Source organism: Manis javanica, chromosome X, assembly GCF_040802235.1.
Source record: "Manis javanica isolate MJ-LG chromosome X, MJ_LKY, whole genome shotgun sequence".
NCBI classification, from domain to species: Eukaryota; Metazoa; Chordata; class Mammalia; order Pholidota; family Manidae; genus Manis; species Manis javanica.
Genome location: NC_133174.1, coordinates 32,918,349 through 32,940,117, shown reverse-complemented (window position 1 = coordinate 32,940,117; position 21,769 = coordinate 32,918,349). Strand labels below are relative to the sequence as shown.

Below are 21,769 nucleotides of genomic sequence, written 5' to 3'. Positions count from 1 at the left end.
AGTGGGAGAGAGAGGGGAAGAGAGGGAGGGAGAGGGAGAGAAAGAGAGAGGGTGTGTGTGTACGTGTGTGTGTGTGTGCGCGCGCGGACGCGCGCGAAGGGGGCGGCAGGGGAAGGGGAGTTCGCCGTCTCCGCGGAAAATAAAAGTGGCCCGCGGGCCCGGAAGCTTCCAAGCCGGCTCTATGGCCTACGCCGGGAATTGAGGTGGTGGCGGGGGTGGACAGGGGGGCGGTGCGCAGGAAGGAAGATGGGGCAACTGGCGGTGGGGTCTGCGTTTGGAGGGGGTCGGTTCCACCCGCACGGCCCCTGGTGACCCGCAGGACACAAGTGCATTTGTGCTGAGCCGTGGCGGGGATTAAAGTGCCATACGGCCAGAGCGAGGGGGGCGAGGCGGGTGGAAAACAACTCCCCGCGCGCACAAAGCGCGCATTGTTCCAGCCACCTCCATTATGCCGCGCTGCAGCCAAGAGCCCGTTTCGCAACTGCCCGCCCGGCGCTCGCACTCGCGCGTGCGCGCGGGCACACACGAATTTGCCTGGCCTGAGCCGGGGGTGGGTGGGCTCCGCCGGGACTGGGAGAGGCCGCTGGGGCCGGGGGTTGGTTAGTGCGGGCCGGGGGCTCGCAGGCGTCTTTTTCAGCTTGGCTGCTTGTCTATTCAAGGGTGGGCTTTTTAATGTCTTCTCTCCGGAATCTCCTCTCCAGCACTTTTCCTTTTCGGTGGCTCCTTAGGCCTGCCCAGAGCGCACCCTGGAGCCTGGAGCTCCCTGGGAGAGGTGGCGACGACGGGGTGGGGGTTGGGAAGGGAGCGCTCTCCGCTGCAGTCGCCCGCCGATCGCAGCCCCAGGCGCGCGACGCTTGCCTGCTCTGCTGTGGACACGTGCTGGGGAAGAACGGGGGAAGCATCCCGCCTTCCAAGGAGAGGCTCCCCGAGTGCCCCCGGGCTCTCCAGGACTTCCCTGGGCTCGGAGCGGGAGCTGCGGAATCCCGCGTCGCACTGCCAGGCCTGCTCGCCGGTGCGTGCCAAGTGGGACAGCTCGGCCGCCCCCACCCTCAGCACACCGGTGCCCGGGCCCTGTCCTCCGCCCTCTCCGGCTTTCACGGCACTGGATACACATCCTAAGAGAAATTTAAGGCTTGCCAACCTCTTAGGACCCTATCCTGTTCTCCAGGGCGCGGAGCAGGGTAGGGTGGGGGGAAGGGAGAGAATCAAGGCCACCCCCACGCCTCCCGAGCGCGCCTCTCTGGTGGGCAGGTGGGGAGCGTAGGAGCCTAGCGCCGCAAGCCAGCGCGGTCTGGTTTCCTTTACGTTTACAAGCTATAAATAAACTTCCCCTTGGGCGGATGCGCGCTCGTCCAAGGGCGGCTTCCCGCCGAATCGGGCTGGTGGTTTACGATTCGGGCAGGGAGTTGGTCCTAGAGTGGCCTGAGCCCGGGGTGGGGCGCTGACTCCGGGAGAACTCAGAGGTCAGACAGGAGTGGCCGAGTGACCCTCCATCCCCCGCGGGGCTGGGGCGCCTCTGCTGTGAGGCCCGAGGGTGGGGCTGGGTGATTTATGAGCCGTCACCCCACCCCGCCCCTCCCGTTTCACTTGTTTTCCTCGCCTTCTCCAGCTCAAACCCGGTTGCCAAAGCCTCGCCCCCAACCCTGCCCAGCGACGATTTGGCAATTTCAGGCTGCTGGAGCGCCATCCCTGGACCGTAAGGCGTGAGTGAGGCTCCCGGTGCTTTCACCTCTGCGCTCCCGCTCGGGGCCGGGAGACTGGCTGAGCACAACCAGGCCGGGTAGCTAGGGATGGCCTTGGCCGGAGAGGCGGAGAGAAAGGGCAGGCCGCGCGGCTCCGGAAACCGCGGACCTGCCGGGTGGATCACTGACCCCCAAGGTCACGGAGTGTGGGGAAACCACGGACTCACGCCAGAGCAGAGGCCACCGCTCCAGTCGGAACCCTCCTGGGGGGTGCGTAGTTCCGCAAAGGAGCCCAGAGGATACGATAGAAGACTTAGCTCGGAGCCAATACTAGTCCCAACACTGCCCTCCATCAAAGGGGCGCGTTTTCACTTAGCCTTGGCGCCCACATTTCGAGCGCTGGGGCAGGGCCTCCTGGAGTCCTCAGCACACGTGTGTCGGGGCGCTAGTGTACATATATGGGCCTTTGGGGACTGCAAAGGAGTGTGGTGACTCCGGCAGCAGCTGTGTTGGTTTCCGTTGAGATTCGGGGGGCTGAGGAAGAGAGGCGGTCAGCCGAGGGGGCAAGAGCCTGGCTTGGGAACGGAGAGGGGTCTTTTTCCCTCCACGAGGCTCCGTAGCAAGCGAGCGCCCCCAGCGTCCCCTTTCCTCCGGTCTCCGCGCCCGGCGGGCCGCAGCCCCATAGAGCCCCAGGCTCGCTCCTCAGCTCGGTGTTTATTTAACCCTCAACCCCTCCGCAGCAGCTGCGGGTAGAGGGATTCCTGCCGGCACTAATCCCGGGGTTGGACCCCAACCTCCAGCAGCCAGAAGCGCCCCTCCCCACTCCGGAACCTCGAGGCCGCGGGTCCCAATGGGCCGGTGTCTCTGTCACCTAAATGGGCCTGGGGACCGTCAGGGGTCACAGAAGGGGACCCTTGGCAAGCTCCCCATTGTTCCCCGGGAGCTGGGAAGCTGACTCACGCTCTGAGCACAGAGCGATGCCGAGTGTTTTCTCGGCAGCCTTTACCCGAGTGCTTTATTTAGACAGGCTTTATTTACAGTACACATGTTTTCGGCTCGTTATTCTGGAAGCGGGAATGGAAACTGGGCAGAGCAGTAGTTCTCCCCGTGAGCCTCACGTTTGCAAGGAGCTGAGGCTCAGCGCAGTCGAAGGATCCCATTCCCGCTGGCCTTGTTCCATAGGGAGATGATGTTGGCGGGAAACAGTAAAGGGGTGGAAGCGGAGGGCGCTGGGGGTACGCAGGGAGTCACCCCCCTCCCATAGTGCTGCTCTTTAAAACGCATAGTACCCAGGAAAGTGGACAGCACGCCCATTTTACAGAGTTCAGGGACAGGAAAGGCGGGCTGCAGAAGGTCACACAGACACCACCAGCTAACTGAGACATTTTTAACTTCATTTCCGGGGCTTCTTCCTGACCACTTGGACCGCACCTCTCTGGATTCTCTCAAGGGACTTGTCCAGACTCCTGAATGGGGGGTACAGGCCAGCCAGGCGGCTGGAAGACTTCTGGTTGCCAGCCTGCAGTCAAGCCTGCTTTTTTGGCAGCTGCTCAGTAAATGGGGTGGTCCAGTTAGGGACTTCAGGAAATTGTCTGAGCTAGATTAAATATTTTACAAAACCTTCGGGGGGCCCACGGTTGACTTGAAGCTGGCAATGTTAAACCAAACAAAAGTTAACGAGTTCTCTCTCCTCACTCTTTAGGTACAGTTCAGAGAGAACTGGGGATAGCTCTCTTTAGAGGAAGCAAGTTTAATGGCGTTTCCTCTCATTTTTCTCCACATCTGATATGTTGCAGTCTACCTCCTGCTACTTGCACAGCTCAGTAGCCTTCCTGGGGTTGGTGTGGCTGAAAGGCCTCTCTGGGGGGGGCCGCAGCTGACTTGATCTGCCATGGCCACTGAATTCAAAGCCTTAGCCCATTTGCTTGCTTTTGATTCCTGCTTGGAGTGGATTGCAGCCTGACTGGAGGTGCTTGGGCCCTGGAACAAGTGCAGATACCTGGGGCCTCTTCTCCTGGCATTTTCTAGGGCAGCCCCTGGAGGAGAAAGGCCTACTTTTCAGGAGTCAAGGCTCAACAGCCTTTGCCTGGTTTTCTCTCCCTCTCTTGAGTCCCTGGCTGGCAAATCTGGAGCTGCTTTCTGTGATTTGTCTGCAGTGTTCCTCTTACTGAATCCCACATCCCTTGGTCCCTGCTCCCTGGCTTGGGAATGACTTCTCCCCTGCATGGATGTCCACCCCATACCTATATTCAAGCTGCAGAGTATGAGCTCTGCAGGCCAGAACTGAACTGTGCCCATGCCAGAGAAGGAGATGGCTTGACCTTTGCAAGAAGGAAAGAGAAGGCAAATTCACAGCTCACAGCACTCCAGGGAGACCCAGGCCTGCAAAGGGAGCCACAGGCATTGCCATAGCCTGAGCAGCTCTGACGGGAGCCTGAAAGAGGAAACCAGCTCCAGGAGGCAGAGAGCTTCTGTGCAGTATGTGTGTGCCCAGCGAGATGCACGGGCTGCTGTTAGAGGAGCTGCTTGGGGTGGCTGCTGCGTGAGGCTGCTGCCAGTGTAGTTTGGTCCTAGGTGCCTCACAGAGGCTGGGGGCCAAGGCTAGGGCTGCAGTGGAAGATTTGGCCTCTGGAGAAGACAATGGCTAAAGGAAGCTGCTCAAAAGAGGCCCTGCCACCTGGAGACCCGACCGTCAGATGGGGTGGGGAGAGCTCCAAGCAGCTTAGGAAAGGACAGCCTTTGCAGAGTAGAACTGCCAAAGGATAGAGAGCCTGGGTGGGTTTTTAAACATTAATACTTGGGGGGGGGGCGTCTTTGAGACAGCACCTTCCCAGGGAAAAATAGCAGGCCCATTCCTCATAATTCCCCAAGGACACCAGGCACAATGATCTTAAAGCCAGCAGTCCAGGCACTGGGAGGGGTGTAAGAGCTGCTAGAAAATGCAGCCCACACTGGTCCCTTCCCAGGCTCTGGGGGAAGGGTGGGCAGTGATGGGGTGTGCCCCTGTACACCAAAGCCACTGCAACTTGGGGTGCGGTGGGAAAGGTACTGCTTCAGCTTCGTTGCTGGAAACCATTGTTTGACTGCACTCAGTGCTTCTCCAGTCCGGCTAATTCTCCACGTGTCCAATTTTTGTGTCTGAAAAAAAGCAGCAGCACAGAAACAAAACCATATGACAGGACTGGGCTGCAAACCTTGAAGAATCCAGAGGGTGGGGGAGGTGGCAGCTGGGAGGGGGAAATTAGGGGTGGGGTTGGGGGATGCGCAGCAGCGTAACACTCAAAGTTTCGACTATCTCCTACCCTATCTCACCTCCCGGCGTGCTTATCTGATGCAGTTCCAGCTCCCTCAAATGATTCCGCAGCCACAGCGCTCTCAGGAGGGTGGAATTACAGTTGGGAGGCGAGGCGCTGCCGCGAGAGGCGACGCGCAGAGCCGGGGAGTGCGGAAGCACAGGCCCGCAGCGGCCAGATTCCAGGCCGGCTCGGCCGGCGGCCAGCATACCCCACCCCACCCCTCCCCGGCGGCTCCATCCCCTTCCCGGTCCAGAGCGGGAGGTTGGTCACCACACAGCTTCGGCTAGCGGGGGCGGGGGCGGGTAGAGAAGCGGGGAGAGGGCTTCTCCAGCTTACCTCTACCTGGCGCGATGTCCACCGTCTCCTTCCAGAGACCCATTTCCTTAAAAAGAGACTTAAGGGCCAGACCTTTGGCTACAGGCTCAGACTTTCCCTACCCCATGTGCCTTTTCTACGTTCTCTAAACTGGCGAGGGCGCTTTAGGCCCGGCCTGTCCTCCCCCTGCTTCCGCCTGTGCACAAGCCTGTGGCGGTCACTCCTCCGACTCGCTCTAGGCCGACGACCCGCAGCTTTGTTCTCGGGGCCTTCCCCTGTCCCCACCAAGTCATCCTGGTCTTCACACTTTATCTGCCCCCCTTCCACCTCCGCGCGCACAACAACCCGGGTTCGTAATCTCATTAGCATAGGCCTGAGGCTGGGTGACCGCGAGGCGCCCTGCGCGTCCTGGCGCCGCGCTCTACTTCGCAGCGATCCTGAGTTTTCCACCCGGCTTGCGCCCTGGGCTGGGGGTGGGGTGGCAATGTTGCGAGGGACAGTGTTGTCTTTGGGGAAGGATTGGGGCCAGCCGGGAAGAGGAGGCTGCTGGGGCAGCCGGAGTCGAGGGAGGAAGGCCCCTCCCAGCGCCCAGTTGCCGTGGTCCCCGGAGCAGATGGCAACTTTGTCTCCTGGTGTGCGCGCAGCGACTTTCAACACATTCAAAAGACTGTGCTCAGCCTGTCGGGGAAGCCTCGCTGACATTCAGAACCGATTAAAGACCCGAGACGGTGCCAGGCACAGTGGAGAGTTATGAATTAATCATGGGGGTTACCGATATCTGAGGCTCCCCAGGGCGGCCCCTCTATTATTAAGCAGCCCCATTGCCCACTCCTGACCATCCTTCCCTCCAACCCCCGCCACAAAGGGGTAGGCTCGGCGTCTTTTGCACTGCCCCAATTAACAGCCACCCAGTAATGCGAAAAGTGTTCTCCCTGCCACCCTCGGTGTGGGTTTAGGCCGCGCCCCTGGGCCTGCCAAACGCACGCCGAGCAGAAAGCTCAGTCTCTGGGACAGGCCCGGGTGAGCGTCGCACTCTCGCCTGAGGGTAGGATGGAGTGCGGAGCATTCTCAGGCTCTGTGCCCCAGGCCCGGCTCCCTTCACCTCCCCCGGGGGGCGGGGCGGGGGCGAGAGAGGCCGTGGCCATTGGGCGACGCAGGGGGCTATCCCTGTCCGGGATATGCGCTAGATCCCTGCAGCTACGGCAGGCACGCGATTTCGCGTGGTGGCTCTGGCGATGTTCCAGGCATGTAAAAGCGACGTTCGTGTGTGCTGTGAAATCCCGCACAGTTTCTGGGCCTTCTAGGAGGCCCACTGGTTGGAATCCTCATGCCCCAAGCAGCCCAGTCACCCACCCTAAATGACCCGCACCCCTGGGAACCCAAACATACATCTCGACCACCGAACTCCCTTGTCTGCATATTATTAAATCACGCACACCCTTCTAATCTTCCCTATTTATTTCCCGGGCCTGCCTGGCCACAGATTTCTGCAAGATAGAGCAGTCTTCGGGTTCCTCCTGCTTCCAGAGGGGCCATAAAAAACAGATGGTCTCATTAAGAACAATTTATGCATATATATTTCGAAGAGTTCAGCAGAGCCGGGGTAGGTTTGCAGCCCTTGCATCAGGCAGGAGCAAAATATCACCACTTGCAAATGTTTCCAGTTTGCAAAATAATGGCCTATCCAAAGTAGCTAAGCAACGAATTACTCAAACACTGGAAGGTTAGATGCCAATATTATCACATTCCTCGTGTTCCTTAAACCGTCCTCCTCCGCGGTCTTTGGATTTCGGTGGGAGGCTCTCGGGCCTCGCACCCCTGTGCCCGCGGCTTCCTTTCAACGACTATTTCCAATCTCCAAGTCAAATCACTTATTAATTATAGAGGCAACTCGAGCAAGCCCAATTACCCGCAGGCAGCCCTTCCCAGATGGGAAGTCTGTCTCGCGGCTTCCACAGTGGCCCAATTTCTGGAGAGCCTTTTTATGCGTCCGATTCTTTTTGCTAGTGGTCCGCCAGCGGCTCTGAATGTTTCCTCTCCCCGATTCCTCTTCCTAGAGACAACTCCATTTTCTTACCCAGTTCCCTTTTCTTCCTCCACGGAGACATCCCCGCCCCTTAGGAGGCGCTGCCTTCAGGCTAAATTTACCGCCGCGCCAGGTTTAAGCCTTAGGCGTTGCAGACCTGGCGCGGGAATGGCGGAAGCCGTAGACAGAGCCCTATTCATTTGCAGAGGCGTGAGGCTTAGTGATTCCCTCGCTTGTCTACCCCTCGACTCCTCTGTCCTTACTTCAGGCCTAGCCGGTGGCTTGGGCTCACCTCGATTTGTGATATGTGGCCCTGGACTCCGCGGAGGTTCACTCCTGGTCGAAGAAAAGGTATTTCACTCAATCCCGCCACGATCCTAGCCATATGGTAATAATAATGTTAACCACCAGGACTTTGTGCCAAGCAGTTTACATATAAATATATCTTCTTTAAACCTCACACCCACGCATTTAATATGGGCATCATTTCCTCCATTTTGCTGATAAGGAAACTGAGGTTGAGAAATTTGCCTCAAATCAAGCAGTGAGTTGAAATGAAGTCCTTAATAAAAAACCTGAATTTTCACTCACAGCTCCAGAGACACCTTCTAGTATAGTATAAACCAAAGGGGTCAGGAGGGGGGCGGTTTGTGTGCAGCAGAGGACATCTGGCAGCGCAAAGGCTTCGGAGGTTTCAGGCAAGTGGTCTAAGTATAGAGTTGGCAGTTGGAAAGACACTGGCTGGTCGCGGGAGAGACCTGGAAAACGGAGGAGCGCCTGGGAGTGGGGCGCTACGGTGGCTGCCCTGGCTGGGGGCAGGGTTTCGGGGCAAAGCGCGGCTGCAGGGGGCTTGCAGCGCGTGGAGAAGGGTCATGTAGGCCCTTTCAGACCGCGACGGCCGCTCCCAGGACTGTGGCGCGCGTGGGACGCGTTGCGGGGAGCGGAGTGCTCTCCCCAGCGACCTGGCGGGGGGAGGCGCGCAGCGTGCTGGAAGACTCAGGAGTCCCCAGAGGCAGTTGGCCTCCGCCGCACTTCCCCGGCGGCCTCGCTAAAATGGAGCCAGCAGTTCCGTGGAGGAGGGGAGGGGAGCGGGAGAGGGATGCGCGGGCGAGCTGGTAACCGTATGCAGCGAGGAGTGTAATTGCCCCTGTGACCGCGGGCGGCGAGGGCGGGGCGCGCGTCCGACCTCCTCCCTCCCACTCCGCCGTGGCGCGGAGCTGGCTTTGGGCTAGGAAGGCGCGGAGCACCCCGAGGGCCTGGCCCGCCCAGCGCAGGGCGAGGCGGAGGTCGTGTCCGAGGCCGATCCTCCCCCTTCGCCCCCCTGATAGCCGTTCGTGGGCCCTCTGGCCTAGGGCCTTTGCCCTGCACGCTGACCATTTCCTTTGGCCCCCAGGCCCTTTCAGGCACCAGCCTCCTTCTGCCTTCGGGTGCGCCCTAGTCGGGGCCTGGGGCAGTCAGCTGCGCCCGGTGACGTCGTATCCTGGAGAGCTGCGTTGAGGGGGAGTGGCGGCCAGCCTCCTTGGCAGGTGGTCTACGAGACCCTGCACACGACTCCGGGCTTCGGGTCGCCCTAGGCCACCCCAGCTCTGCGAGGCCGAATTCGGCTGCGCGGCACTCGGCCGCCGGTCCCCAGGTCTGAAGGGAGACGGGACTTCGGGCAGTCCCTGGGCTCCCTGGAGCTCCCCGCGCCGTCGCCTGGGGCGCTTTGCCCTTCGTTGGGTTCCTGGCCGCGCGCCAAGCCGACGGGGCCTGGTCGGAGGTGGGGAAGGGAGCCCGGGCCGGCCAGGGATTCCGGAGTTTGTAACCCGTGTAGTTTCTGGCTTTCACGGCTCGTTTGAAATCCTCCCACAGGAAGATGTCTGCCAAGGAGGCCTATGCGGCTCGGAGACCCGCGCGGCCACCCGGGTGTGTGCGTGTGCGTGTGTGTGCGCGCGCGCTCAGTAGACCCGGGAGAGGAGGGAGGGAGAGAGCCGGCTCGGCAATTTGTGCGCGGCAGTGTTGTGAGCGCGGCCTGTGGCGCCGGGCCTGGCACCCAGGGCTCACCCACGCCCCAGCCTCGGCCCCGCGGGTGCCCCCGCGCCCCTCTCGCACCTTCCTCCCTGTCCCCGCCGCAGGAACTGTTAACCCGGGCAGGTGACGGCGCCTCGCGCCCGTAGTGCGTTGGTCTTTATACCTCGTGAGTTCAACACTAATGAGTTATGGGTTGGCCCACGAAAACATAATGTGTAAATTAGGAATTTAATGATGTGTAAGATTAAAAGCTGCGCAGGGTTGCATTTATTTAAGGCTGCCATCTTGTGTTCGCAGAGAAATTACTTGAACGACATTGACCCCCCTCGCCCGGAGGACTGGAAATGGCGCGGGAGCAGGGGTGGGTTCTAGGGCTCAGCGCCATGGGGCTTGAGGTCCCTTGCGGTCCTGGCAGGGTAGGAGGGTGGCCTCTGCGCGGTCCGGGGATGCCTTGGGCGGGGGACAAGGGATGGCGTCAGGTGGGCCCATTCACAGGAAGCCTGCAGAGGGACTGATGAAACCCCCTCTCCTATCTTCTCTACCCCTTTCTGTGTCCAGGATTGGCAAGGCCTGCAAGGTTTGCCAATTTCTGGGAAATTTACGGCTCCTTCCTGTCCTGGTGCACTCCCGAGTTGTAGGGGTTTTTCCAGAAAATGCATCTATTTTTTTAAAGTTTTCTTTTTTTTTTGAAACCAATTTCTCTTCATTTGCTCAACCTCCAAGTGTTAGATCTGCAGTCATTGACTTAAAACATATTCCATGAAGCCACCAGGATCCCCCGGGCCTGAGCAAGCCTTGACGCTGGACCCCAAACCCTCAGGTTTACACACATTCCACCCACATTTTGTGCTTTTTTTTTTTCTTTTCCTTTTTGTGAATTCTAGGAGAAATTGAAAGCAGAGAATCCCTGCCTTTATGCTCTGACACTGGGGCTCCCTGCTCTGTGCTACTCCTGCCTCTGCCCTGCTGGCCCCTGTTATGTCTGCAGAGCTAGGGAGATTTGTCTCCTGCAGTTTTCTTTCTTCCAGCAAAAGCTCCTGATGATGTATGTGGTCTGAGGCTCCTTCTCAGGTGCTCCTCAGACACAGGCCAAGCATATGATACCATCTTGGGAGGCTGCATAGAACAGTCACCAGGCCAAGCCTTCCATCTGGTTCTGCTGCCACTGTGACTGTCAGGTGGGATGACTCTGATGGCCACGTATGTGAGGCCTCTTGGACCAATCTTTGCCCAGCCCTGAGGCAGCTGAGAAGGGAACTAGGCAAGGCTGGGTGCTCCTGGAACCTGATAGATGGAGAGCTCCCTGTTATGCCACCCTTGGAAAGGGTTTTTTCCTCCCTAAAGGACTTCTTTCCACCTGGAAGAAAGACAGTCTGGCACGGCTAGAGCTATAGGGCTTTGAGGGACCTGGGAGGAATAAAAGCAGATGGAGAAAGGATTGGTTCATGAACTTTTATTTAGTGAATGAAGGCTTGTCTAGGTAAATTACGTAGAGTACCAGGGCCCTGAGGGACATCCAGAGGCCTCCAGTGTGTTTTCTAGACCTTGAAAGAGTTACTGGGAGAAATGTTTCTGGTTTGACTATTTGCTCAGGCCCCACACTTATCTAACCAATCACTGAAAGGGTATAACTTTTAGAAGTTTCATTCTCTCTCCAGCTTGGCTGGGAGTTTCAGAAAACCCTTGCTTAAGTAATGATAATCCTTTCAAATTCCTTAGGTTCTGAGGCCATTTGGTGTTCCCACTTGAGTTCCTATTAAAAAAGACAAGCAGAGAAAAAGGAAGCCTACGATAAAGAACATTGCAACATATCCCTCTGAGAATTTGCCTTCCTGACATGGCTGTGTTGCCCAGATAAACTGAACTGTGTTCCCAAGTTGCTGAGAAATGGCACTGCCAGGCCTGGATGCTGGCAGGGAAGGGAAAGATCAAAGTGAAGCCAACCAGTTGAGGAGGCCATATTTTCCCTTTTGGTGAAAACATGGAGGGGGACACCTGGCTTCCTTGGAGAGTGGGGGCAAGTGTATCTCACTGTGGGGAGCAGGTCAGAGTGACAGGCATTTGAGGTACTGCTGCTAAGACACTGCTGTTGGTATCAGAAAGGTATGTGATTTCTCAGAGCTCCTTCAGCCAGCTTTTTTCATTGGTTTCTATTGGGTGATGTCCCCAAGGGGTCTTTCAGCCCTGGATGTGCCCTCTGCCACCCAAATCAGCCTGTCATGGAAAAGTGCCCTGCTCCCACCTCTGTCTCTAGTCACACTGTCCCTGATCTAGGCCTGAGGGCTGCAGATGTTCTAGCCCTTTATGCAGGATGGCCTCCCTCAGTTCAAGAGGATTTTTTTTTTCCCCTAAAGAAATTCTTCACAGAGCTATCACAGTAGGCTGGTCAGATTGTCCCCATTTCTGGTGACATTCTCCAGGGTTTCGCTTAGTCCTTTATACACCATTCCCAGAGAGGCTGCAGGCAGAAGTGAAAGAAGGCTTGGCTGAATTTTTGTAGGTCTTTTCCAGTCCTGTTCTGTGGCTGATCTAACCCCGTATGCTTATGCAGGCCTCCTCTTGTCTCTGCACCCTGGCGTGGGGAGAGATGCTTTCAAAGGGCCTTTTCAGTTCAGACATTCTGGCAATTTTCTTTGACAAGCCTGGAAGTAGCTAGGGTTCTAATCCTCACGACTGAATAACAAGGAAGAGGCAGTTTTTGATTGACTGGCAAGTTTTGGTGTTAATGACTTTTGGCGTTTTCTCAGAACCGCTATAGTAGACAGCTTTGGCTTTGCCTGTCCAACATTTAGTCCCCCTTAGAGATTCAGAGCCCATACTTTGTTTGGGGGAACCACTCTCTCATTCTGGGTGATTTGTGGGATGAGTTGGATGACACAATCTCCTGGCTTCAGAAGTAGGATGAATGAAGCATTTGAACCTGCTCCCTCACCCAACTCTGGCCACAGTGACTGGTTCAGAGGTTGGCATGTGACTTGAATGAATCCCAGACAGACAATTTCAGAACTTGCTGATTCTAGGGGAAAAGAGACTCGTGCTTTCTACTGGGGTTATCAGAAAGATAGTGTGAGTCTGGGCTGGCTAGCAGCCTGAGAAGGTAGCCAACAAAGACAGAGCAGAGCCAAGTGACAGTCTTCACTGTTTGAGCCCCTGGATCCTGTTGAGCCTGAAGGTAGCCCTGCCCCAGGATATTTCAGTTTTGTGTGCCAATAAATTCCTTTGTTTTGTTTACATCACTTTGACCTAGGTTTTCTGTCACTTGCAGTGGAGTCTTGATTTCCCTGACACCCCCAGGAAATATAGAGGTCACTACTCCCAGACAGGTTGCAAGAAGTTAGATCCAGGTGGTATGGATCCAGGATGGGAACCCAGATCTCTCCTCCTACCACAGAGCTTGGCCCAAGAGACTTTGTCATCATTTTCATTTTCTTTCTCTGGTCCCTGTTCATCTTCCCAAAGGACCCACCCAGAAGTGAACCTAGTGCCCTGGGTCATCTTCATCCTGGCTGGTGCCAGGGGAAAATGTTTGCTTTAATTACTGGTGGAGCCTGTCCAGATTTCATGCTTTGCTCTCAAACCCTCTCCTAAACTGTCCTCCCAAGATTAACTTCCTTTCTTCTGGTTTTCTGTTTTGTTTTCTTGCTCTCATTCCAAGGACATTTTCTTGACTCCTGTCCATTCCCTTAATCTAATTTTCTATATTCTTGTTTAAAGACACTTCCTAGGTATGGGGCTAGAAAGAGTGCTTAGTTCATAGTAGTGAGTGCCTGGTAATTGTTACTTTTTGTGGCTGAGTTATATTGCTTCCTTTCCCCTTGTCCACCAGACATTGATACTTTGTCTCCCTTCTTGTGAGCAGTTCCTAATGCCTCCTCTTTCATGACACCTTATCAGCATCTGAGAAGGAGGTGGCTGGCCATCTTCCCTAGCTCTGGCCTAGATAAATGTGTGTGGCCCCCTCTTCTCCCTACACCACCTCAGCCAGCCCTCTCACTGTGTAAATTACCAAGAGCCCTGGACCAGGAGATAAGAGACCTGGTGTCAGGCAAATACTGTAGTTAGTCTCATTCACACCGATTCTGACTGCCTTCTGCTTTCTCATTCTCTACCACAGAGGCTAGTGAAATTCTCAAATTGCCAGACACCTTTAGAGCTGGTTGTGGCCATGTAACTCAGTTCTGGTCACTGAGAGGTAAAGCAGAAACCTTTAGGAAGGTTTCTCTTCACAAATGGGGCAAAACCTTGAGCAGTGAAGACTCTCAATCCTGTCTTCTTCCTGCCTGGAATATGGATGTTGTGCCTTGAGATGCAGCAGCTGTGTTGGGCCCATGAGGATGGAAACCACATGCAATGGATTGCAGAGCCAGAAGATAAAAAGGGTCTGGGCCCTTGATAACTTAAGCAGATGCACAAGGCCTGGATTCTGTATGTTCCTCTGGGCTTTTCATAGGAGAGAAAAATAAACCCCTTACTCAAAATACTTTTTGTAAGATTTCTGATACTTGTAGCATTCTTGATTGATAACACCTAGGCTCTGTTTTCAGCTCTGCTGTAAGTTACTGTGTGGTCCTGGGAAAGTGACTTTGCCTGTCTGGACTGTGGTTTCCTCACTTGTAGAATGAAGATTTGTAAATGCATGCTTTTGAATTTTTAAAATTGATAACATAGTCTAATTTTTTTTGGTATCATTAATCTACAGTTACATGAACAACATTATGGTTACTAGACTCCCCCCATCATCGAGTCCCAACCACATACCCCATTATAGTCACTGTCCATCAGCGTAGTAAGATGCTATAGAATCACTACTTGTCTTCTCTGTGTTGTACAGCCCTCCCATGCCCCCTCCTACATTATGTCTGCTAATCTATAATGCCCCTTTTTCCCCCTTGTCCCTCCCTTCCCACCCATCCTCCCCAGTCCCTTTCCCTTTGGTAACTGTTTGTCCATTCTTGGGTTCTGTGAGTCTACCGCTGTTTTGTTCCTTTAGTTTTTTCTTTGTTCTTATACTCCACAGATGAGTGAAATCATTTGATACTTGTCTTTTTCCACCTGGCTTATTTCACTGAGCATAATACCCTTTAGCTCCGTCCATGTTGTTGCAAACGGTAGGATTTGTTTTCTTCTTATGGCTGAATAATATTCCATTGTGTATATGTACCACATCTTCTTTATCCATTCATCTACTGATGGACACTTAGGTTGCTTCCATTTCTTGGCTATTATAAATAGTGCTGCGATAAACATAGGGGTGCATATGTCTTTTTCAAACTGGGCTGCTGCATTCTTAGGGTAAATTCCTAGGAGTGGAATTCCTGGGTCAAATGGCATTTCTATTTTTAGTTTTTTGAGTAACCTCCATACTGCTTTCCACAATGGTTGAACTAATTTACATTCCCACCAGCAGAGTAGGAGGGTTCCCCTTTCTCCACACCCTCGCCAACATTTGTTGCTGTTTGTCTTTTGGATGGTGGTGATCCTTACTGGTGTGAGGTGATATCTCACTGTGGTTTTAATTTGCATTTCTCTGATGGTTAGTGATGTGGAGCATCTTTTCATGTGCCTGGTGGCCATCTGAATTTCTTCTTTGGAGAAGTGTCTGGTTCAGATCCTCTGCCCATTTTTTAATTGGATTATTTGCTTTTTGTTTGTTGAGGTGCGTGAGCTCTTTATATATTTTGGATGTTAACCCTTTATCAGATATGTCATTTTATGGATATATTCTCCCATACTGTAGGATGTCTTTTTGTTCTATTGATTGTGTCCTTTACTGTACAGAAGCTTTTCAGTCATATTCTAATTTTATAAATGTAGTTTTATGTCCTTTATTGTTGTCTCTACCTGTGTTTAGGCCTTATCATCTCAGACTCCCACCCAATCTCCTGACTTCCAGATTTGCTCTGTCTTCTAAATTTCACACACTATCCCCCGATTAACCCAAAATATAGGGAGACTGCTTTGTTATGCTTGAAAATTGCTAATGGCTCATTTTACCCACAAAATAGAATCCTGAGTCTCTTTAAAAATTCTCTACAAATGTCAATGGGTGAATATATTGCTGTGATAACCAAGATCCTTTATAATTGGCTTGAAAACAGAACTGATTGGCTGAATAGGAAAGATTCTAGAAGAGATTTAGAACACTATGAGAACTTAATCCATGGCAAACCAAATAACCAAAGAGCAGATAAGGGAATAATTATTTAATAAATGCCACTAGTACAATTTATTGGTATAGAGAAGAACTAGCTGGGTTTGTATCTCACACCAGACCCTGCAGAAAACAATACCAGATGGGTTAGAGTTAAATATAAAAACAAAGCAAAAATAAAAAACAAGAAAACAGAACTAGAAGAAAAGAGTAGCATGTTTATACCATATATCTAGAAGTGGGTAGGGTGGACTTAATGGAAAATGTCAAGGACAAAATGCTATGTTTTGACATAAAAATAAGAAAACGTTTGCACAATAAGAGTGTGAGTCTATTTTGGGTTCTGTATTCTTTCCCACTGATCTGTGCGTATGTCCCTCCACCAATACCATACTGCCTTGATTACTGTCGCTGTAAGTAAGCTTTCCTATCAGGTAGAGTGAGAACACTGAATCTTTTCACTGTGAAAACCTCTGGGAGCTGGCTCAGTTGACCGTTCCTTCTAACTGGGCTGTTCAGGGCACTGTCCCTCACACCTTCTATGAGCACCCTTGAACTCACTGTTGCCTGCCGGGAGTGCTGGGTTTCAGCCTGCATCTGAGACCAACTCTTCCTTGATGATTTATCTCAATTTCTTCCTTTTCTGTGTTCCTTTCTTGGTTCCTGCTGCTCCTCATTTGAATACTAAAAGCGATCACTCTTTCCCTCTTGAATTCCCAGCCCTCTATCTGTATCACTTGGGCTTTAAAATGTTATCCTTTTTGTGTACTCACCTTCCCAAAGGTAACTGTAGCCTTCTTGATTATGGGTTCCAGGTATGTGACACACAATGTCTGGTATACAGTAGGTGCTTAACAAGTGATTTGTTGTCAGAGGAAGAGAATAAAGCAAATTCCACTGCTAGTTCAGGAAGGCATCTGTGTGTGCAATCACAGGTGACCAAGGGTACATGTGCATCCTTTAAGTGCTGGTCTACTTGGAATTTGATTTGCAAGAAGGTCTCTGACACCATATTGGTGAGAAGCCAAGCCCTCTATAGAAGCAAGTAGATAAAAGCTCTATATTTAAAGATATCCTGGAGTGAATGCAATAACTATAGCTACAACCAGCTGCATAACAAATGACCCCCAAATCCCTGTGGCTCACCACAAACACTTACTTCTCACCCTTGGATGCTTGTGGCTTCTGTACTCCAGGCTATGGGTTGGATTTAGGTCAGCAACATGCATCTCTCATTGCAGGGTCCCAGGATGAAGGAGCAGTAGCTGCCTGGAGGCATATGCTTCTCACAGTGATAGCAGGAGTGCAGGAGGCTGGGCCACACCATGGAAGTACATTTCAAACCTCTGACTGTATCATGTTTACTTATATCCTCTGACTAGTCACATGGCCATACCCTACATCAATAAGGCTGGGAGGTATATTCCACCCGTGGAGGGGCTGGAGCGGGGAGTTGAGAGTGAATATTTGCTGAGCACAGATACAGACTGGATGGTCCCCACATACAGATACTGCAGTGCATGCGCTTGTCAACAAAGACTGAAGGCCCAGCAACAAAGGCCTGAAGCCAGAGGGCTGGAATGACCTCCTTAGGACCACACAAGATGATCTAGAGGGAAGCAGGACTAGATAGGGGCTATCACCAGGTCCTCAGTGAAAAGGAGCCAAAGGCTGTTATCAGAACCTGCCATGTGTCCTTTATGGCTTGCATGTAAAGTGCTTATAGTAAAACTGCACACTACTCTGAAAAAAATCTAATCTCTGGCAGAAGTGGAGGACTCATCCAGGTGCAGGTAAGGACATTGAATCTGCTGTGGATATTGCAAATCAATTTTTCCCCCTCAGTGATTTCTCCGTCTCTCATTCCACTGTTCATCCTTAGGAAGAATTTTGATTCCCATTTTCTTATTATGAGATATTGGACTGTGGGAAGGCATAACCTTTTCAAAGAAATCATAAGCTTCTGGAGTGTGGACTCTTGTCTCACAGGGGTCTGCTGTGTGAGTCCTTTGAAAGCCAGAAAAGAGAGAGAGAGCCAGGCATTTTCTCCTGGGAGGTGGGGGATGGGGGCAGGGTGCTCAGTGTGTTCCTACAGGTCAGAGTTGGTGTGGTGCAAGGGAAAGAGACTGGCCCTTGATGGCTGATGAAGATGCTCCCATATTTCCCATGGTTTTTCCCAGTGCATTTGTTCCAGGCCTGCTTCTGAAGAAGGTTGCAGGAGCCTGTGCTCACCAGCTGACGGGAACCGTTTATACGCATCTCTGCCCAACCCTAGCTGCTGATGTCAAGTTGGTAGCTTGAAACTGGCTGTGGTAGGAGTATTTATACCACAGACATTGGCAAATGCTACAAACAGGGTTTTTTTTTTCCTGGGAAGCTAGTTGTTAAATACTTAGCAGCACATCACTGCTGCTGAGGGGCAAGTCCTCACCTCACATTGAAACCTTAGAAGAGTTTTTCTCAACATTTCTTGGAAGTCTGTTGTCCTCCTTGTAAAGGCAAAATGAGTGTGAGATGGGTAGGGTAGAATAGGAGAACCAAGGGGCATATGTATGTGTGTGTGTGTGTGTGTGTGTGTGTGTGTGTGTGTGTGTGTGAGTAGGAATGAAGGAGTTATGCGATCCCGTGTTCATTCAGTTCTTAATATAGAAAAGAAACCCTCAAAAGTCTATTATTAAATTCAGCAAGTCCTGCATGAGGCTGACTGGCTGCCACCTGGACAGAGGAGGGCCTGATGGGAAGGATGGGAGGAAGTGGCTGAATCTGCAAAGGCCACCCATATCTATCCTTTTCTTTTGAACAAATGTTTGTTATCCATCACCTGAAAAGGTTATAAATCTACTGAGTGTTGAAAAGCTCCAGAATGAATTGAATGGAATTAAATGTGCACCATGTGAGAGGGCTCTGCTGGCTGACTCCCCTTCATCCCATATCATCTCGGGTGTGGGGCTTTGCCAACACACCATGAGAGCTCAGAACACATACACTGGATGAATGAGTGAATGAATGAATGAATGAGTGAGTGAGTGAATGAAGGTGGAAGTAGTTTCTCGTGTCTCTGCTCCTTTGCGTTTGTATTTTCATTCAGCAAATTTTTTTGAGCACCCAACTTGTGCAGGGCACCATGCCCCCATGACTCTCTGGGCCCCAGCAAGGACAGCCTTGTCTGGTTATAGCTTGTGGCCTCAGCTATGTGATCCGTGATGCGTGATCTAAGGGAAGGGTCTGGGTTTTCCACTTCCTGATCCCCTGCCTTGCCCACACAAAGCCCATCATTAATTCCTGCTGGTGTGGCCCCCACCTCCCGTGAGCCTTTGGCATGGTGTTGGCAAATCTCAAGGAGAAAGGAATAATTTTGTCTCCTGTCACACAGCGAAATCAAGGCTTCTGGCATGTGCAAAAAGGGAGGCCTTGACTACCACACGTATAATTAGAACTTTGGGCTAAACCCATCCCTGAGGAGCAAAACATTACATATAAAGCACATGCTTATTTATTTATTTATTAAAAATTTTTTTTCTCCAAAAAAAAGACCCCTTCATTACCTCTGATGACATCACAGCTGAACACAGCACACACTTTTTCATAGCTTTAAAGGGGGACCATTTTGCATGCTATATTTTTACTTCAAACCCTATGAACCATGACTACAGCATTGCAGACCTGCACTCAGAGCCTGGGATGGGCATTTTCCTTCAGGTGCAAGGATCATTACAAGGAAAGCATTCTTAAACCCGGCCCTCTCCCAGCACAACATTTCCACATATGGATATTAATTTATGTGATCACTTGAATACAAACGCTCAGCTGTCTCCATAAGTTATAGAAGCAATCATCCCAGGGAGCATCGGAGACACCGAGAGTCAATTCTTGTGTAATAATTTCATATTCGAGCCGGGGATGCCAAATCATGGCCCCTTTGGATAAAATGTGAGCCTGTGGAAACACTCCCCTCCCCCCTTTTATTATTGTGCATTTTATTTCTCCATAAAATACATTTATGCCCTGGAAAAACAAACCAACCCAGGGGGCCAGGCTGACAGCATGATGCAGGGGGTGCCTTTTCTGTGCTGCCCGAAGCTTCTGACTCAGCCGCTAGCAGGCACCATGACGGGGAGTGTGTTGAGAGCTGCTGAAAAAGTCCTAGTGGGGCCTTACCAGTCAGCAGGGTGTGTGTATGTGTGTGTGTGTGTGTGTGTGTGTGTGTGTGTGTGTGTGTGTGTGTGAACACGCGTATGAAGGTGTCACATCACTGAGTCTTGGAATGGAAAAAACCTTGCAATGGAAAAAGGTTATCTGGTCCCAGCTCCCATCTTGGCTGGAAGCTTCTATTCCATTTTTTTTAAAACAGCTTTATTGAGATATAGTTAACATCCTATACAATTCACTCATTTCAACCATACAGTTCAATAGTTTTTAGTACATTCACAGAGAAATGCAACCATCACTACTTTTTATCACCCCGCAAAGAAACCCTGTATCCTGTATCCATTAGCAGTCACTCCCCATTTCCCTGCAAGCCCCTTCCCAGCCCCAGGCAACCACCGATCTACTTTCTGTTTCCATACATTTGCCTATTGTGGATATTTCCCATAAATGAAGTCATGCAATGTGTGGGCTTTTCTGACTGGCTTCCTTCACTTAGCATAATGTTTTCGAGGTTTACCTGCCCTGTAGCATGTGTCAGTACTTCATTTCTTTTTATTGCTGAATAATATTCCACTGAATGGATCCACCACGTTTTGTTTATCCATTCATCTGTTGATGGACATTTGGGTTGTTTTCACCTTTTGGCTATTGTGAATTATGCTGCTATAAATGTTCATGGACATCTGTTTTCATTTCTCTTGGGTATATGCTGAGGAGTGGAATTGCTGGATCATATGGGAACTCTATGTTTGACTTTATTGAGAAACTGCCAGACTGTTTTCCACAGTGTTTGCACCATTTTATATCCCCACCAACAATGTATGTGGGCTTCAATTCCTTTTCTTTTTGATTTTATAAATTGCAGTGACGTATACATAACATAATCCTTACCATTTTAACTATTTTAAGTGTCCAATTCAGTGACATTAAGTGCATTGATACTGTTGTGTAACCATCACTATCTACTTCCAGAGCCTTCCCATTATCCCAAACAAAACTCTGTACCCATTAAGCACTCTGAATTCTCCCTCCCCCTAACCCCTGGTAACCTTTATTCTACTTTCTATCTCTATGAATTTACCTGTTCTAGGGTTCCAATTCCTTTTATAGTTTTCCTGACAAATGTTCGTCTGGCTTCTACTTAAATACCTACAGTGACAGAGGGCTCATTCCTTAACCAGGCATCCCATACCAGTATCAAAAACATCTGTTGAGACATCTTTTTATAACTTTTGCTCTAATCAGCTCCCATCAGGCCCACCTACTGACCTTCACACTGCCCTCTGGGTATTATGCATCTTGGACAAATTGACTTCCCATCCACAAGATAAGCTGTTTGGGAAAACCCCACTCCTTTTTCAAACAAAACTTAGGGCCTTTAGAATCTAGCTCTGGGAAGACAATCTCTTAGTGTGATGAGGAATGAGCAGCTCTGGCCTTGTACCCCCCATCTGCCCTACCCTCGGAGTCTCCTTCATTTTGAGATCTACTGATACCATGACACCAGTCTATAGTGTTGCCCCCTCTCCGTTTTATACGTGGGTCCCCTTCATGACTTGACTTTCCCTGCTTGACTACCCTTGGCTTGGCTGAGGCCTCTAAATTCTGAGAGAAGACAAGAGGGAAATGCACATAGAATACACAAAACATAAAAGCAGCCTGGCTTATGAAGTGTGGGATCACATGCAGCCTTACAGAGCCTGCCTCTTCCAGCCAGGTCCTAAGCCACGAAGGTTGGGATGGTTTGCAGGCTCTCTCCCTCTGCCTTCTCTAGTCTTTCTCTCAGAAAATCCTGTTATTCCCCACATACTGGACCTCCCAGAGGGATTCTCTATGTCCCTTATCTTTTCTCTTATGTTTTCTGTCTCTTTCATTAAACTCTATGTTCTAAAAGTGTCTCCTGATTTTTTCTTTCAGTGCTTCAGTCGATTTCCTTCACTCTGTCCTCATATTTTTTATTGCCATGTGCTCTTACTTTCTCTAATTGGTAGTGCCACCTTCTTGCTTTATGGATGCAACGGTTTCTGCATCTCTCAGAGGGTAAAGCTTCTGCCTCTTTCTTCTCCTTCTTTAAGTTTTCCTCTGTTTACTAAATTATCTCTGTTTCCAGCAGGATCAATTTTCTTTTCTTTCTCTTGAG

General features: G+C 51.5%; 1 long non-coding RNA gene across 1 annotated transcript; it reads left to right on the top strand.

Moving 5' to 3' along the window:
• Positions 1 to 261: 261 nt before the first annotated feature.
• On the top strand, positions 262 to 2,135 carry LOC118968944 (uncharacterized). Its single transcript, XR_005056832.2, has 2 exons — positions 262 to 1,012; positions 1,610 to 2,135. It is a non-coding gene; the product is annotated as an uncharacterized lncRNA (long non-coding RNA).
• Positions 2,136 to 21,769: the final 19,634 nt, after the last annotated feature.